Raw genomic sequence first — 13,665 nt, 5'->3', positions numbered from 1 at the left:
TTAAAAGGTTAAAAAAAATAGGGGGCCATTGATTTCTCAAAATTTTCAAAGGGGGCCATGATGTAAAAAAGGTTGGGAACCCCAGCTGTGAATTGTAAAACTGGAAAAATAATTTAGCCGACAGGTCGTTTGTTTATTTTAGCAAGCTAATGGCTTTGTGTCTGTGTCAAGCGTTAGTGATAGTCAATTCACACTGAATGCGTTGCCTACAGCATAGGCAAATTTTCTCGCTCCTAACACAAGCAGCAAATTACAAATATTATTCCAACTTTTGGCAACGTAAAGCGTTTTTAGGTTGCAGACTTTACAGTAACGTGAAATGCTTCTAGTGTGAACCCCCAACTGGATTTAGAAAACTTTCTCAACCTTGTGGTAATATATTTAATAACATTAAATCTTGATGTAAAATATCACTAAAATAGTCGGGCTGTCAATGACAAGAGGTTACTGAAATGAGGTTACTGACATTTATACATTTTTAAATGTACACTCTGGTGGTTGTATATTTGGATGTTATAATAAACAAATCTATTTTCAGGGTTGGCCTTAAAATTAAAATTTACACTTTGCCAGTTCAGTAGCGTGGTGATGTGTTCAATAGAAATTTAACTCAAGTTCTCACCATGTTGTAGATTTTTAATACCTGTTTCTTGAGCAGTATATTTGAAATGTGAACTGCAAATTGAATTTTAGCTGTAAAAAAAGTACCAGTGCCACCCAATTACTTTAAAAAACAGATATGAGAGTTTTCTCCAGACTGGTTACTATGTTTAAATATATTATTATAGTTATGCAAATGCAACATGTCTGAAGAGCTATTATAATATTCTTTCAGTCAGCTTATGGGCGTTTCTTATTTTTGTAAATTAATTGTGCATGCGTTACGCAGTCTGTCATTTGAGTAACACTGGGGTAAAACAAAATCTTACTTATTGAGACATATAGGTGTCCAATTAGGCATTTAGAAATACTATTCAACTGACAGTATGTATTTATAAAATCCATTTTACACATCTCTACCTATGACATTTTGGTGTTTACTGTCGCAAGGCGCCTGAACCTTAAAGCATTGACTGATGACTGCCTAGATCTTTTCATGTAGTTTATATATCTCACTCAAAAAAAGCAGGCCGCTAATAAACTGCCATTATAGTAAAACAACTCATCAAATTCTAAATGTCACTTTATCCTGAAATTGATATTGCTTGTTGTGTAAATTAACAATTACAAAAGCATCCACCACACATGTCAACATATATGGCAGCATAATAATGCTATTTAAATGACTAGCGTAAAAAGAATGGTGACGTCAAAGAGACTTTCGCCTGCTGTGTCACATCCCAGTGGGAATCAGTGACATAGAAATCATGCATAACATTAGGCCCGGCAATAGCATTACCGTGGAAAATATAAGCATGTACAACCTTATTTATAATCGAGGTAAAAAAGCATAATGGTATCGGAGCTCGGACTAAATTTTATTTTGAAAGTTTGTTTGTATTATTTTCTCACTGTTTTTTGTATGAAAAATACAGAACTTATGTAAATTAGGGAATTATATGCATTACTTAAAGTAGAAACTAATTTAGCAAGATTATAGTATAATTGAATTTTGCTCCTAAACAACTTTTTTTTAGATGCAATTAGTTTTTAAATATGCAAGTTTTATAAAAATATGCGGTTTTTAAGTGTAGCATTAATCAGAATTTGACAGAACAAAATGTCAGCTGAATTAATGCAATTAACTGAGACAATGTTTGGCATTGTGCCTTACATGGTCTTTCTTGATATAATGTTGTAACTTTTATTGTAAAAACTTGAATTATTGTGAATTGGGATTCCCACAACAAAAGCATTTTTTTTCGTTGTTGCAAGGACTTTGTTTTGTGTTGACTTTCAACTTTGTGAAATCAAGAACTGAATATATCTTTATTCTTCATACTTGGTTGTCACAGTGTTACACACGTTTTTTTCACTATTGGTGTTTCTATGGTGAGAGAATGTACAGTTGTAGAATTATATGTTTTTAGATATGTTGTTGTCTTTAAAGTTTTGACCAGAAGTGCATTGATACGCTTTTAAACATTCTGCACATTTACTACAAATGCATTCTTACATGGAAATTCTTTTGTTCTTAAAAGTATTAAGTTCGGCCATTGACTTTTGTGTAAATAGGGATACTTATTGGTTGCTTTAATAATTTACAGTAGCCTAAAATAATTCTAGATCGGTGATTCTCAACCGCGGCTCTCAACTGTACATTTTGCGGCTCTCACTAACGGAGTGAAAAATTAGTTAGCAGTAGCAGAATTGCAACAAAGGAAGTAAAAGAAATCAAAAGTGAATGAATTAGATCAGCAAGGATCCCAAGTACGAAGTACTAATGTTCCCGGGCTACTTCCGTCCGGCTCTTTAAAATAATTTTGTGGTTTGTGACGTCATAATATATTTAGTCTTGATCGACAAGCTATGGCAATAAGAAATAGCTGTTTCAACAGTGTTAGTTAGTTAGCCTAGGCTAGCGTAATGTATTTTTGTTGTTTTCTTGTTTCTTTCTTAATGTTTTTTAATAATATGCCTACTGTTGTTTTTTATGCGGCTCCTTGCAAACCTTAGGTTTGAAATGCGGCTCTGGCTCTAAAAAAGGTTGAGAATCACTTTTCTAGATCATTGAAAAAAAAAAGATCATTTGGCAAACTTATAATTTGATATGAACATGGGGCTAGTGCCGTCACATTACCGACTAAAGCAAATAAGTTCAAAGTATTATATGATTTTGCAACTTGTTACTAACATCTGCTAATGTAGCTATGTTCAAAGTTGTCTTGTTGTCAGTAAAACATGTGAGTTGTTCAACTCTGTTGTTTTTTTGTTCCTTTACTTATAAGATGAAAGATAAGATAAAAAAGGTGTAAAATTGTAAATGTTTTTATGATCCTAGATTTGTTTCTGAAGTTTGACTTTTAAAAACTGTGAAAACTGACTTATTGTGCCAAAAGCAATTGTTTGTCTTTAATTTGCTTTATGTGGGAATCCCAATTGCTAAAATTTTTATTGTTTTCACTTTGCACTTTTCTAATTTGCGTCCCTTTTAATATTTTTTTTTCATGTGACGGAACAATGGAACCTTCGCTCTCTATCATCGACAAACTTTAGTCACGATTTGACTCAAGTCGCCCCATGATAGGGTCCAGGGGTGACCCCGGTATGATGGGAGGGGGCCATATTAGCGGTCTTGACAGGCAGTTTGGGGGCATGGGTGCTGCTGGTTTTAGCGGCAATCAGCATCCCCAGCGACGTAGCTTCGGCGAGATGGATTATGATGGTCAGCAAAAGCGTCGGCGGTTTTAGAAAGTTTTTACGAATGACTTTTGATACAAACTGTCTCCTTTCCTAAAAAGACTGGCAACTTTGGCTATTTTACATGAAGGGCTAGTTGTTGATATTTTCAAACTGTTAATGGCAGCAGCATCTTTGTTGCAAGGCAAACAAGAAGAGCTACGCTACTTTTCGAGTCCTTGATATGTTGCATTGTGTTTGTGAAACAAAACAGTAAATGCAAACATGAGAAATAATACTGCAGTTTGAATCGTTTGTGCTGCGACAACCTAGACGGTTATCTGGTGAACATTACTTTTTAAAACAAATAAAAAAGCATTATGAGAAAAATCACTAACAAAAAATGTTTGTGATTCTGTTTTGTACAGATGTTGAGCTGTTTTTTCCGCTGACAAACTTTATGGCCTAATGTCCGTCTGATCAACTATTAGATAGTTTGCTGTTTCAATACAAAAATAAAATTGAAAATGCTATTTCTAATTTTGGTTGATGTGCAAGCATGACATAAAACTTTTTTTTCTAAATCATGTTGCTTCTGCAATGAAATATTTCATTTTCCTGAAAACATGGCTAGGTCAATGGCATTTTGTGTGTTGTAAATTGTTTTTGAATGTGTTCTAACCTACACTAAAAGTTAGAACAGATATCTCACTTTTGCAATGTGAAATCTTGTACTTTTTATTACGTTATCCAATATGTTTCTATATTTTTTACCAAGATATGCTAACCTCGGTGAATTTTAATGCTAGATAGTTTGGTTTGACTGACGAAGCAGAGCGTTTGACAATATTTGCTGCCACTTATGATATTGTGTTAACTTAAAATATTGTTTCGCTGAAATGGTTCTAAAAAGACACTTCTGCCATCTTTTGAATGTAAATAATAAAACATTGTAGTGGAAAAAAATTAAAGGTTTGCTTTCTTAAATACCTAAAAAAATTGATTGATTCAGCATGTTGTGAGACAATCCTAGGTTATGGGAACAGTTAGCAATAATTTCAACATTGATATCATAATTGCAGTTTAGTAGACTAGTACAGTGATTCCAAATGTTTCGTGAATTGTGTCCTTTCTTTCCGCTAACAACCTATGCCTCCCCTGCTTGGGTTACAGAAAAAGGTCACAAAACTTTGCAAGGCAGTTTAATGGTGAAAATAACGGCCTAAATAGACGTAAAAAACGACATGCTTTATTGTTCAAACGTTTCGGCAAATGCTCATGCCATCATCAGTCTATTTGGGCCATTGATTTCACCATTAAACTTATGAACAGATCCGTATATAGTGTTGCAAGGCAGGTTTTTGAAATCCTAGTAAAAACTAGGGATGTCCGCTAATATTGGATCAGCCGCTATGCAAGCCAAGTGGTAGTAACCCAAATTAATACAAGATTTTCAGTTAAGATTTGCAAGTCAATGCAACGATGATAATATTAAAAAAAATTTTTTTTCGAAAAATGACATTTTAATGTTTTAATTTTGTCTATGTTGATTGTTTTACGTATATTGATGCTCTAATTTGGCATTTGATAGCGATACTTTGTTTTCAAAATGTCTATCAGACATTCGTAGCAAAAAACACTAATTTAAATTCAACTTTGCTCATGAAGAGAAACCCTGTATATCTCATAGGCCAGAAGTGACCAACTTATGTTAATATAAATCAAAAACAGCTCCTCATAATGGTAATTTTAATTCTATACCAACGTTTCGGCAACCTAGACAAGCCTCCTTCGTCAGGGTGAATGACACTGAACGCTTGTACAATAGATGGAAAGCACAAAAGGAAAAAGGCAGAAATAAACGCAAGCAACAAATAGAGATGTTCAAAGTATAATATCAAATCCTTCCCATCTGGATTCAAATCCAATTCTGCCGTTTATTTTGGGTAATTGGAACCGATATAATTTAATGTTTTACTGCGGATTGTTGCGCCTAATTGCACAAACGCGTGTTAAGTTGGCCTGTCGCTGCGGCGACCAATTTACAGTGCTTGCTTTAAATGTAACCTGGTAGTGCAGTGTCAGCGTTTTTTCGGGCCACTAGTTACCGCGTCTCGTGATAACGTTCGTCTAATAATTAAGTGTCAATCAAGCGTTATTGGGCGAGCGATCAATGTGTAATGTCTGGTGTGGAGTTTGCAATTTCCCTAAATGCGTTAAGTTGCAAAAGTAACATTACATTGTAAAACGTGCTGGCCATCCACAAAATGCACTATAGGGTTACTTAAGGTCAACTTTAGGCCAATATTCAGCGAGGTTATGCCGTTATGCGCAGTGTAATTGTCAAGAATTTGTTAAGTCAATAGTAACTTCGTATTCTTTTGCAGTAAAAACTAGTCCATCTTTAGATGGTTCACTTACGTCTTCAAAAGACTGTGGTTCCCAAACTTTTTGTTCTTGTGAGCCTCTTTTTAAGTTTTTTGAAACTTATGTGGGGTTACTATCAGATGATTTTGGAAAATAGACTTTGAGCCGTGCAAACTGGAGCCAGCATATGTGAAAAACTTATGCTGTGTGTCATAATTAATTTACGTTTGCACTAATTTTAGCACTAACTTTTTTACAGCCCTCAATATTAAGTTGCTTAAGGATCTTCTCCAAAAAAGTTGCTTAAGGATCTTGCAAAATCCAAAGTTGAGTTAATTTGCGTTCATTGCAACTTTTTGTCCCAATTTGCAAAATGCAAATCTAACTGCAAAAAAAAATCATTGCAAAAAGCAAAACAAATTGAAGATTCATATTTTTCTGCAAAAAAAAATTGATAAAATAAACTCAAGGTGTGTATAAACAATTAAATTTAAGCTTTGTGGAAAATCTTTTTTGATTTTTTGTATTCTTTGACTGACATGGGCAAGTTCAGCGGAATGCGTAAAAAAATTAAATTGAGTGCTGGGGTTTTACTGTGTTTGTTTGAGTAAAGTGCAGAGGTAACATGCTTATTTTACAGAAAACCTATTTTATGTTTGTCAACTCCCAAGTTAAAATTATTAAAAAAACAAACAAATAAATTGTAAAAATCTCTTGGTTTGTTCGAACAATAGCTTTTTGAAAGCATTAAGGCTATTTTTGTAAGCCAAAAAATTGTTTTATGGTAACATATGAATTCCTTTTTTATAGCAAGGGTACGACGAGCGTTATTATTACTAAAACATGTGTCAGTTTCAGTGAAGCATCGGAATACATTATTATTTGGTATATAGCCCTAAAACTAATTACCATTTAAATATTAGCTCGTTATTCTAATAATTAGTGCAAGAAAGTTGAAATTTTTCAATGACATTTTTTAAGCTCAAGTTGCCTTAACTTTGAAAAGCTGAGCTGATGATTTAATTTGTTAGGTTTTGTTGTAGCAGTGGTTTCCAAATATTTTATTGTTGACATAGACCTATGAAAACATATAAACACTGGCAGAGCTGTAATGAATTCAACGTTTTTAAATTTCAAGTTTTAAGAAGCTTGAAAAACATTGTAATAGAGCGATATATAACAGCAGTTCATATGCAAGATAGCAGGAACGTGAAAAATGTAACAACTCTAACATGCGTTCAAGGCGCCCCTGTGAAGGTCTTCTTGCGTCCAACAGATTATCACAGCTTATTACAATATAGGAATTGTTACATTACATGTAATAGTGTTGTAACACAATTTCAAAATTACAAAAAACAGGTTGACAGTAGACTCAGTTAGTGGAGTATTGGAGTGACATATATTTTACCAGCGTTGTTTAACCAGAGGAACAGTAACTCTTAAACCAGAGTAATCAGCCTAAGCTTGGCCTCCTTTAACACAACTGTATTTTGTGATTTCAGCACTTTGGTTGGTATATCTAAAGATGCTAACAACTTAAAGCTTTCCTGCAGGTAGTTTCTCCACAATACAAGTAAAGAAAGTTTCGCACACTGGTCATATTTTGGGCAATGTTCTTCATTGTTTTGGAGTGGATTTTGCATAATATATGTGAGGGTAACTTGATCTAACTTTCATTTTTTCCTTGAATAGAAATTCTAACTTTTAGCGCCTATGCACCATTGAGAAGGACTGCTCTGAGGCACTGCTCTTCAACCTTTTTTGGTTTGGTGAACCCTTAAAGTTGTTGTGACGAACTCATGCACCCTGCTTATTTAAAAGGTCTTGCGCGTACTATTGTATAATATAAAATCTTTAAACTTTACACAAAAACAGTAATACAACTTGCACCACAACAGTCAGGCATACAATTTTTTTTGGTATACCGGTATTTCTTTTAAGTTTTTATTACACTGCCAAAAATAATAAAATGTTAAAAAAAGGTCAAAAAAGTTTGAATACGTTTTCCGCTGGTCCGTGACACACTTGTCAGCTTTCCACGCCGCAACGGTAAAGCACTAATCTTTTGAGAAGACATTACAAAACGTAAACCAAGCGGATGTATGACGATCATTTGCGCTAAGTGGAAAATTTTTTCACACTTTAGTTAAAATAGGCAAAAAGTATGTGAAATGGACTCGTGTCTTGTTTGTCATATAGGGGCGGATGAATTACTTTGACGAGCCTGGCCTTAAGTTGATCTCTGAACTAGTGCAATGACTTTGTAACTCACAAAACAACAAATATTTAAGATTTAGCTACCGTAAGCTGGGGATATTTGGCCCAGACCCGTCAGTGTTGCTTTTGTTTGTAAAAAACGGATTGGTGATGATTCATTTTTGCAACCATGTGTTTGCATGTTCTTAAGTATTTTAGTTATACATAGTACTTTTAATCTAAACAGTATAAGGCCATTATTTTCCTGTTTCAATATCTAACTAAGATTGTTTTAAAAGTTTCCGAAAATTTCCCAAAATTCCGTTAATTTCCAAAATTTCCATGGAAAGTTTCGGCTCTGAAAATTCCCGGGACTTTTGCAACCCTAAATACAATGTAACATTATTGGTTCATTAAGAGTTTGTGATGCACCCCATGCATACTTTGGTGCACTCTAGGGTGCACCATGCACACCGGTTGAAGCGCACTGCTCTAAGGCACTTCTAATATAAGAAAACCTGTAACCTGTTTGGAAGTGATAAATGCTTATCATCAGTGCACTGGAAAGCGCTTTATAGAGGAAGCATTGTGTAACAGCAAAGTCACCCCCCCACCCCCCATTTTATTCAGGGGTTATTCAAAGCTTTTAAAATTACATTTTCGTGTACATTCCAACTTTGCCCAGGCTTTTCCTTTAGGGGTATACAACTTTTTATCTATTAAACTTAAAGCACTACTTGGGTGTATTTGCAAGAGTAGCATTGTGAAATTGTGTTGTGATGACAGGGCATATACCGTATTTTCATTGTAATTTTTCCTTTGTGAATAAAAAGACGATGAAAAATCAGAACATATGGCTTACATAAAGCAATGGTCCACGCAATATGATCGTTGAACCAACGATTGCTCAGGTAAGAAATTATCGATATGTGTTTAAAAAAAAACAATTATTCAATCGAAAGTAACTATTTTAATGCCGGTTATAACCGTTAATTTTATTAATTTTGGAGTTAATACAGGGTTGTGCTGAAGTCTTTTAATTTTTAAAAGTCTTTGAATTGGATTTACGTATTGAAAAAATCTTTGTTTCTTGAAAGTCTTAAAATTTTTTTATGCCCAGCTTAAAGGTTTTATTTATATATATATATTTTTTTTTTGAATTGAACTGACCATGACATTTATACTGTTTTGTTTTCGAATAAAATTTAAAAAAACGTTGAGCGACCCAATTTAAGGTCTTGAAAAAACTAAAAATATTCTCTGAAAAGTTTTTGAATTTATTTGATTTTTTGCATAAAATTGTGAAAATCCTGTAATATTATTTATTTTGATTTAGTTGTTCTGCTTAATAATCTGTCAAATCTTCAAAATAACATGAAACTTTAATATTAATTTGTATATGTTACAGGAAACCAAATGACGAACTAGCATATTAATTTACAAAAAACATAAAAATAATTATATAAAGTAAGTAGTCAAGACTTCAATTATAAGTAAGAGTACAACTTTAGTCTACATACTGATGTCAAAGTTAGTTAGAGCGAATGGGCTATTACTCATTATTTCTGTATCTGTACAAATTTCGGAAAGTGCGTTTTGGCCTGAAGCAACAGAAAAATTTGCCACTTAAAACAACAGGTTTTGTCGTTAGAGGTTTGATCGCAGATTTGAGACGTTTAAGAGGCGTTTGACTACATTACGTCTAATGCGTTACATTTCAAATGCCAAACATTACCATGAGAATACACTATATTTTAACTTACTTACTCGTCAATAATTCATTTTACATATTGCTTCTGTTATATGCCGTTCAAGTAGTTTGTAAAATAACCTACCTCTGTCTAATTTTGTCCAATTGCCTGGTTTCTTATTTTCAGTATAGGTGCTGCTGTGGCTGTGGTAGTCACCTTAGTACTACGTGAGGTGCATCCTATTGTAGGGGTTCGAACAGGAGTCACACATTTACAAATGTTGTGTTTGACAGTTTCAATTTTTAGCAAATGTTATAAATATCAACACTTTTTAATTGTAAAAATTGTTCTTTCGGGAAAATTTTGTTGAAGTACCAACGCTTCGACCACCTATTTGAAAATTTTTCCCTATAGTTGCTATAATATTGCCTTAACGAAGATTGCCCAAAAAGTTGTTGAAACGTTGGTAATTTATACCTGAAAAACAATTTTACAATTGAATCAATGCCTGGTAGCAACAGTATATTCAACTCTTTTTGGTTAGCAACTACAATAAATTTCTAGAATTTTTTGTGTATGAAATATTCCTGATTGCTTATTTAAAAAGGATTTTCCTTGGCATGATTTGTAAAGAAATAATTGGCAATTGACCTTACTTTGAAAAAGCGGATTTGAGTTGATGCGCTTAAAGTATAACCTGTCTTATGTCCGCTGTACCGAGTAAACTAACATAACACAAATGCTTGATTGCGAACAATTTTCCCCTATTACACAGCCTAAAGTCTTAATAATACTCTGGCATTATGCGTTTTAAAGATGAAGCAAGATGTGTTGGATAGTGTATTGAAGAAAAGATACCCAGAGAACTTTCTTGTTAAGTTAAACAACATAAATGCTTGAAAATACATCAAGTTGTGACCTAAAGCACTATTAATTTATTTATATTATTGTATTTTCAAATGTAAATTTGCTAATAATACTTTAGTTTTGCACTGTTATCACAAAGATTTAAGGCCCTTTCGCTCCTTGTTTAAACAGATTTTTCTGATTGCTTATATGATGACAACTCAATGGTTAAAGTACAACTAAAACCTTTGTCAAGCCTATACCATTTCTATTTACATTAATATTGATCCAATGTCTTCGATGAAGCTTGCAAGCAATGTTACTTCTAATGTGAGATACTTTGTTACTCAACACAGTGTGCCTTACGATTGAAAGCTTACCATTTTGACACATCATTTGTTGCAATAAACAGACAGCACGAAGCACATGTGGACAAATCGACAAACACTAAAAATATTTAGGATATTATTTTTTAAGCATTTACTTTCAGTTGTCTAACATTTTGTATGACGTGTGTTGAGCATTTGTGTGTGAAAAAACAGTAAATGTGAGTGACAAAAAGAGGTCCTTTCTACCATCTTAATGACTGGTGCCTAGTTGATATCAAGCAATGTTGTTTCTTTACACAATTTTTCATGGTAGTTGCCAAAATGGATGTCAGCAAAATTCCCGAAGTTTAAATTTCTATAAAGATGGTGTCGGTCCGACGAGTCAATACAGGTATGTAAATTTATGACTAAACAAGATATATACTGCTTTTTTTTAAACAAAGCTAAGCTAAAGTTTCACACAAATTGAATTTCTAATTTCTCTATCTTGGTTTTAAAATGAAGTAATTACTCTGACAAGTTGTTTATAGTTTCTAACTATTTACACATTTGTGTACATAGTTAAATTGTACGTCTACTCATTAAGTTTATTTACTGTGTTTTTTCTCAAATTTTTCTCCACATTAACTCATTTGTTACAATCTATATAAAATCAATTTTTATTTTATGCCCTATGTATTTCAAAAGCTTTACTTTTGTAGGATCCATAAATGCTCCTATGGGATACAGTTTTATTACATTGGTAATAAAGTATTGGGATTCATATTATGATACTAATTGTAAATTTTAAGTTAATTGTTATTTCTGTTGACACTCTGTATAAATTATGCCATCCAATTTGCAAAACATTAGAACTTTGAGGCCAAATGAGGAAGTTCTAATGTTATTTGACAATATTAATTATTCAACCAGTATTTTGGGGGAACTGCTTTAAATTGTTCATAGTAGTAGGTATTCTACACATTTCTGTGTTTAGTTCTAGCAATGCATTGCTTGGGTTTATTTAATTTCCACCAAAGTTGTTCAGACGGATTATTTAGGTAAGTTATGTTTATGTATTTTACTATTTGCTTTTTTCGAAGATAAATGTCTTATGGGTGTTACAGTTGTGGGAAGAGATAAAACAAATGTATTAATGTAGCTGTTGTCATTTGTCAAGTTCAACTTCTCAAACAGTTAATTCCAGTTATAAACATGAAATTGTGCATTGAACAGTAGTTTATGAACGCGGTACTTAATTATATTATTCACAATACTTTATGATAATGGCATTTATGTTATACTTGCTGACAAAGTCATAGCATACATGAAGACCTGGTGAGCAGAGCAATCGCCAAATTTATTGTGGCATATCTGTATTATTACATAGGCCTTGATTGTTGTGTTATCTTAAAAATACTGAATAACAAATTTGTTTATGCGTTGGTGGCGATTGAAAGCTAATGCTTTGGGTTAACGTTTCTTATTGTATTAACCCAACATCACTGCGTGTTTTGAGAATTAGAAATAATGTTACACTAAGTGATGTGTTATATTGCAATTCAAAGTTAGAAAAGCAGGTTGAAAGTTCTGTCTATTTCAGGCTCAATTGTTGGGTTGATGTACATTTTACCAGAAGAGGTTTAACCCCAAACACAGAGTTCTTATCAGCCTATAAGCTTGTCCTACATCAGGGTTTTGCAACCTTTATTTAGACTTATTAAAGCTAAACCCTAAACCAGGGGTTCTTAAACTGGGGTCCATTGACCCCTTGGGGGTTCGTGAACTAATTTCAGGGGATCCATGAAGGCCAAATTGAAATATTAGTGTAAAGTACTCCGTTTGAAAAGTAATCAAATTAAAAAAGAGTTTAATTAAAAATGAACAGTTTTAGCACTGAATGTTAGACTCCTTTTTACTTAAATCATCAGCATATTTCTGACAGGCTATTTGATTGTGACGTCAATTTATGAGATCATTTTTAATATTTTCTTGTCTACCGTGAGGCAAAAAATAATTTTAGGGGTCCGCAGTGAAAAAAGTTTAAGAACCCCTGCCCTAAACTATCTCGACGGGCTTGTATTAAATTTCAACTGACCCTTTTTTGCAATTGAAAATGGGTAAGTAATATGAGAAAAAGGGGGTTGAATGCATTAAGTTATACAAAGTTGGTGATTCTTTTGCTGTTTATAGTTTGCCTTTTAAGGTGAAAAATTCCCCAAACACTACTTACCAGATGCATAAATAAGATAAAATTTGTGTTTACATAGTTTAATCTGCTAACAAAAAAGGGGAATGGTCTCATGCCATGTTTGAACAAAGGTTACAGGTCAGATGAATGTCATGGGTGAAGCTATATTTTGTAAGTTCAGCACTTTGGTTTGTAAATCTGACGGTTTTCACAAATGTTTTTGCAACTTAAACTGTGCTTTGGTGACACGTCTTTAACATATATTTAGTAGATTTGCACACTAATTCCGAGTGTAACTTGATCAAATTCCAGGATGTTTTGATACCCTTCAGAAATCCAGGGCGCCTAAAAACTCTCTCTACAGGCTACACCCATGTCCAGCGCCTATCTCCAGAAAATTCCAAATATTTCCATGTGGTTGCTATATGAGTTATTGCTGGCAAGAATGAAGCCTGTGATTGCAAAAATTTGATTACATAGTTTTCACATATTAGTAAAATGTAAGTTGTTATGTATATAGACTTTCTAATTTGGCTTTGACTTTTCTAATTTGGCAAGCAGAATCCTCTGTGAAGCTTCGTTACATGTAAACTACTCACTTGTTGCAGTTTTTTGTTATAACAACAGAAAAGAGTGGTGGTTGCGGAAAAATCTTGTGTGGTTCAGTACTGTTTTAAAAATGATAAGTGTGTTTTGAAAAGTAATAAGTGTAAAAAATTAATTTTCTGTATAATATTTAATTGAAAAGCTGACTTATTGTTAATGTACAAACTGTTTTTTGTGAAAC

The 13,665-nt window shown here is 33.2% G+C and overlaps 1 protein-coding gene across 1 annotated transcript in view; it reads left to right on the top strand.

Annotated features, from left to right (window-relative positions):
- The window catches only part of LOC146137400 (uncharacterized), a 28,076-nt gene that overhangs the window by 8,919 nt on the left and 5,492 nt on the right, over positions 1–13,665 (top strand). The window lies entirely within an intron of this gene.

The sequence above is a fragment of the Ascidiella aspersa genome, chromosome 7 (genome assembly GCF_963924565.1).
Source record: "Ascidiella aspersa chromosome 7, kaAscAspe10.2, whole genome shotgun sequence".
Lineage (NCBI taxonomy): Eukaryota > Metazoa > Chordata > Ascidiacea > Phlebobranchia > Ascidiidae > Ascidiella > Ascidiella aspersa.
This window is presented reverse-complemented; position numbering and strand designations above follow the sequence as displayed.